Here is a 6469-nt window from a genome sequence, read left to right as displayed (position 1 = left end):
CAAGGGGTTCTCTAGTCCTTTCTGATTGTTTCTGGACTGTAATTAAGAGTAATCGCCTTTGTTTTGGCTTGGCAAAATATTTCCTTTGGAGTGAACTATATATACTGGGTATATGTGTATTTTGTTATATTTATATGATACAAAAATAAAGAGCTATTATCTCTGCTGAATTATTGAATGAAAAAAGTTTTTAAAAAGCCTTTAGACTTAAAAAGGGCGAGGTATGAGTACTGAGAATGTAGAGGACTAAAGCCTGGGCAATGTGGCCAAAGACTTGGATTGTGGGGTAAGTAGCTGGGGTTATATATCGGGAGAGCATCATGAGGGTCTTAGCAGTCACATGTTCAAGATTAACTCATCATATTTCTAGTTTTGGAATTCTTTTCCAGAGGAACTGCAGCTTATTTTAGTTTCATATTTTTTTTAAGGAAAACTGAATAAGGCCAAAATACTTTATCCAGAGTCGTCTTAATATTTGAAGTACTTTTTAAATTACTTTTGAGTGTATGGTATGTTCTGGACACTTCTAATCACCTACATGTATTATCTAGTTAGCTCGTTAGAAATATTTTATGTGTATTTTTATTTTAGGAGGACACTGGTGCACAGAAAGATTTTACTTAATTTTATGTGTGCACGGTGAAGCTGAAATATAAACAGTCTGATACCAGAGCCTGTGCTTTGTAACCACTGTACTATTAGGACTACTTCAGTAGTGCTGAGGATATTGTGGGGATGTACTGGAATAAAAATCAAGTGAGCTATGTTCCAATCCTGCACTGTATGTCAGAATGTCTCAAGTGTTCAACAATTCTTTTCTTTCAAGAAACATTGGCCCAAGCATAGTGCTCATTTTATTCATTCTTCAACAAATGTTTATTGAGCACCTCCAATTCACCTGACACTATGTTGCATAGTAGGAATTTAACATACTTTTGTCTTTAAGACTTCTACTGAGCCAGAGGGGGAGTAGAACAAAAACAAAGTGAAAATGCCCCAAAGCTTTCCTACCATTTCTCAGTTGACTTTTTTTTCTTGATTGAGCTTTCACTTAGTTGCTATAAACCTTTGACTGTTCTTCCACAGTTCTGACAAAGTTAGCTTTCACCTTCTGTTTGTTTTTAAATGTTTTGTCAGGGGGCAGAACTTAGAGCTGCATACTAGGTTATCTTGCCCCAAATGTTTTTATAGAGCATCTCAGACTCTTCCAAAGGAATGTTGCAATATTAATTTATAAAATAAGTCAATATAACTGAATAATACTCAACCTCCTGCAGCTGAGGAACAATATCTTTCAGTTAATAAAAATCACTTCAAATGTAAGTTTATTGATAAACTGTGGACGTGTTTAAGACAATGGAAGCCCCCCCCAAAAAATATGGAAGAACCTTTGGAATTTTGGGGGGAAAAGAAAAATGTAAAACATAGAAAAATAATTTGTGGGTCAATAGATTGTTTTATAAGCTAATTAGTGACTCTTCTTTTTGGAGAACATTTAGTAGTAGTAGTAGTATATATTATAAAGTCAACATAACATCAACCTAGTCAATAATCTAGGTAGGTACACAGCTTGAACACAATTCAGGCAAACAGTTTTAGTTTTCTCATTCAGTAAATATCAGACATTCACTGAAGAAGTATGTATGTGAGGGAAGTCATGCCCCAAAGTTACTTCTAATGAAAGAAGCAGATCTCAAGACATAAGACTGCAGAGCCCTCGATATACCCCCAAAGGGGTACAAATCAGTATTTTTTACTTCTGGTATAACAAATGACTACATACTTAATTGATAAAACAATATAAATTTATTGTACAATTCTGTAGGTCAGAAGTCTAGCTCAGGTTACACTGAGTTAAAATTAAGGTTTTGGCAGTACTATAGAATCTGTTTCCTTGCTCTTTCCAGCCTCCATTCCTTGGCTCATAGCCACCCTCCATCTTCAAAGTGGCAGTGAAGGACTAATTCCTTCTCATCTCACATCTCTGCAAGTCTGTCATTGCACCACTTTCTGATTATACCCACTTTTATGGACTCACATGATTAGACTGGGCTCACCCATATAATCCAGGGTAATCTCCCCATCTCAAGGTCATAACCTTGATGAATCCGCAAAATCCTTTTTCCCACTGGGGTAATATATTCACAAATTCCAGGGATTATGATTGAATGTCTTTGAGAGGCCATTATTCTGCCTACCATATTCTTGCCCCATTTTCCTGCTTTCTTAACTGATTTTTGTCAGGATTTGGAAAAATATAAATTTACCAGGAAATGCCAGGAAGGAATTCTTACATGCAATTCTTACTACAACTTAGGTAAATGTTATTAATATAGTAGGAAAATCTAATACAGGCTTCAGGTCAGGGAGGACTTTGTAAATAAAAATTACAAATGGGTTCCTGAAGAATAAATAGTGATTATTGTGAAAGTTAAGGGAAGAGAGAGAGAAAGGATGACTCATTTTAAGAACTGAAGCTAATTCATAGGCCTGTGATTAAACTGTGGCATATGAGTTTCATATTCCAGGGGGAAGTAAAAATAGTTCAGTATGAGCTGGAGGGTAGGAAGGGAATGATACAGCATTTGAGAGTTCAGTATGGGACCCATCATGAAAGTCTTTGACTTTTAAGACAAAATTAGAGAAGTGCTTTCAGCAGTGGTGTCTCCAGAAAAGATTTGTATTTTCAAAGATAACTTTGGCTACAATACAGAATATAGGTTTTAAAATGCAATAAATAGAGAAATGTGTTGAGAAGCTGCATAGTAATCACACTAAGACATTACAGTGATTTAAACTAAGTGAGGCAATGGAAGCTCATACACTACTATTGGGGGTACAAATTGGTGCAGTAAGTTTGGAAAGAAGTGTGGCAGTACTAATTGAAGATATACTTCCCTTACCAACAAGTTCACTCATTTTTATACATACCATAAAAATACATGCTTATGTGTACTAGGATACATATTCAAGAATGTTTGGTATCACTTGAAATAGCTGAAAACTAGACCATGACACCTCCCCTATAGAGTCTGAAATGCTGAAAGCTTGGAGACATGCCTGAGGGTTACTGATGGACATGCTTAAGCAGAACAAAGGGATACCCATTAAGTATGAAACAGGGAAAGATATTCCCAAACAAGGTGATAAGCCTGGCACAGGCTGTGTGGTCATTTTTATCCCTTGGTAAGGCAGTATTCAGGCATAAGACCTATTCTTCTGTGACCAAGGAGTTGAAAGACTACACATGAGACTGCCTCCACCAAGAGTCCATATTCCAGTTTTCTGAAACAGCTGATAAAGCATGTCAAATCTGACAGGACCATAAACTACTTAAATTTGGGGGCATAATTTGGTCTAGTGGGGCCCTTGAGTAACTTGTACAGATGCAGTTCACTTGCAGACCCTTTGTCATTTTGAGACAGAACTCACTGGAATCACTAAGAAAACCAGACCCAGGAGGATGGCTAGTCTCTGGCAGATGGTCCTTGAGCAGGAACTCTAAATGCCAGAGTTAAGTTAGTTAAGGGGTCAAAAACTGAGTCTAGGTATGACACCTGACACATAAACAATTAAAGCAAAAATGAATAAATGGAACTGCAAACTAAAAAGCTGCACAGCAAAAGAAACCATTAATAAAATGAAAAGGCAATGGGGGTGGAGGCACGGGGAAGGCAGTATTGCACAGAGAAGACAAGTAGTGATTCTATAGCATCGTAATATGCTGATATTAACTGTAAGGGGGGCCATCTAGTAACCACAATGTTGCTCATGTAATTGTATATTAATGATACCAAATAAAAAAATAAAATAGGGTTAAATGTGATGGACTGACTGTAATGGGTATGTGATGGGGACTTGATAATGGGGGGAATCAAGTAACCACAGTGTTGCTCATGTGATTGTATATCAATGATACCTTTAAAAAAAAATGAAAAGGCAACCTCCATAATGGCAGAAAATATTTGCTAGCCACATATCTAAGGGGTTAATATCCAAAATATATAAGGACTCATACAACTCAATACCAAAAAAAACAATTCAAAAAAAAAACAGGCAAAGGACCTGAATTTTCGCAGTGAAGACATACAAATAGCCAATAGGTATATGAAAATATATTCAATGTCACTAATCAAGGAATGCAAATAAAAACTACAATGAGATATTTCACACCAGTCAGAATGGCTATTGTCAAAAAGATGAGACAACAAGTGTTGGCAAGGATGTGAAGCAAATCGAACCCTCATACACTATTGGAGGAAATGTAGACTGATGCAGTCACTATGGAAAAATATGGAGGGTTTTCAAAATATTTAAATAGAGTTACCATATGATCCAGCAATTCCACCTCTGGGAATATATCTGAAAAATGAAATCACTACCTAGAAAAAATGTCTGCACTCTTGCTTTCATTGCAGGATTATTCACAATAGCTAAGATATAGAAACAACAAGTGTACATAAGCAGATAAATAGATAAAACATGAAATACACACACACACACACTGAAAATTATCTATAGCCATTTGAAAAAAGAAATGTCTTGTGCAATAAAGTGATGGATCTTGAGGGCATTATGCCAGTGCACTTCAATGGTGTTTCTGCTGCCATAGACCCAATCAGGATGTTGGAGATTATAAACGCCTGTAGTTTTATTGGGGTGGCAGGATCCAAAGGTCCCAAAGGCAGTGCCTGGGACATAGCTTGCTAAACAGCTCTCAAGGTTTCCTGCTGCAAAGAGACCTATTTAAAATTGGTGGCTTGGTGGTCACCTTGACTAAAGGACTAAGAGAATATCCAGGTGGGGCACATGTTGTCTCCATACCCAAAGAAGCGTAGTGGTTGGGTCTCCTTTTTATTAGTTGGTGTCACCAGGGCCAACAATTTTTGTTCGATGAAATCTTGGGAACGTCTTTGGCTTCTCAGCCAAGTGGCCCCTGGAGATTGCACCTGTTTTGCTGGACCCTGGACTTTATTTGGATTTATGGACCAACTGGCACTAGTCATTGTGTCAGTGACTAAATAGACCACCACACCCACCTGTTTTTTGGTGGGCCTCACTATCAGGATATCATCAATTTAATGAATGCAAAACTTGTCTGGGGTCCTAGGCTCATTGAAGGCTGAGTACCACCCAATGATAGCATGTCACAGGGGAATTGAGGGGTTTTTTTGTGTGTATGTGTGGTACAGTGAAGGTATACATGTGAATGCAAATTAGTTCTGATCCTTATACTACAAGGGGATGAGAAAAAGTCATTAGCCAAGTCAATAAGAGGGTACCAATCTCTGGTATGGTTTGCCACTGTGTCAGTGATTGTGATGATAGCACCACAGGGGCCAAGGGCAGAACCTCAATATTGGTCACTGTCCGTTTCCATGACCCACAGGCCTTTTTGACCAGCCAAACTGGGCTGTTGAACTGTGACAAAATAGTGCAAAGAACTGCTTGTACTAACTCCAGAATTCAAAAAGTAATGTCCTTCTGCCCAGTGGAAATTTGGTATTCCTTTCTTTGCAATATTGCATATATTTTGGTTCTCTGCTATTAAATACATACATATTTATAATAATTATATTTTCCTGGTGAATTGATACTTTTAACATTATATATTGTCCTTTGTCTCTTGTGAGAGTATTTGACTTAAAGTCAATTATGGCTGTCCCTCTCTTTTTGATTACTATTTGCATGGAATATCTTTTTCCATCCTTTGACTTTCAGTCTATGTGTCTTTACATATTAAGGGGGTCTCTTGTACAATACAAAAAAATGAAAACTAAGTCCAGTATCACTGATCAGACCAATATCACTGATGAACATAGATGGAAAAATCCTCAACAAAATATTAGTAAATGTAATTCAAAGAATACATCAAAAGGATCATCCAACGACCAAGTGTGATTTATTCCATGGTTGCAAAAATGTTACAATATTCATAAATCAGTCAATGTGATATAACGCATTACCAAAAGGAGGGACAAAAAACCATATGATCATCTCAATAGATGCTGAAAAAGCATTTGACAAAATTCAACATGAATTCATGATAAAAACTCTCAACAAAATGGGTATAGAGAGAACATATCTCAGTAAAGGCCATACATGACAACCCCACAGCTGATATCATATTCAATGGTGAAAAGCTGAAAGCTTTTCCTTTAAAATCAAGAACAAGACAAGGATGCCCACTCATCCCTTTCATGCAATATAGTACTGGAAGTCTTAGCCATGGCAATCAAAAAAGAAAAAGAGATAAAAGTTATCCAAATTGGTAAGAAAGAATAAAACTCACCATTTGCAGATGATGTGATAGTATATATAGAAAACCCTAAAGACTCCAACCAAAAAATTATTAGAACTAATAAATGGATTCCACAAAGTTGCAGGATAAAAAAATCAATACTCAGAAATCTGTTGCATTCCTATATTCTAACAATGAACAGCAGAAAATTAGGAAAACAATTCCGTT

At 36.7% G+C, this 6469-nt stretch overlaps 1 protein-coding gene across 1 annotated transcript in view; it reads right to left on the bottom strand.

Moving 5' to 3' along the window:
* The window catches only part of LOC108400704 (histone H2B type 1-L), a 489024-nt gene that overhangs the window by 139612 nt on the left and 342943 nt on the right, over positions 1-6469 (bottom strand). The gene's annotated exons all lie outside the window — the stretch shown is intronic.

Source organism: Manis javanica, chromosome 16, assembly GCF_040802235.1.
Source record: "Manis javanica isolate MJ-LG chromosome 16, MJ_LKY, whole genome shotgun sequence".
NCBI classification, from domain to species: Eukaryota; Metazoa; Chordata; class Mammalia; order Pholidota; family Manidae; genus Manis; species Manis javanica.
This window is presented reverse-complemented; position numbering and strand designations above follow the sequence as displayed.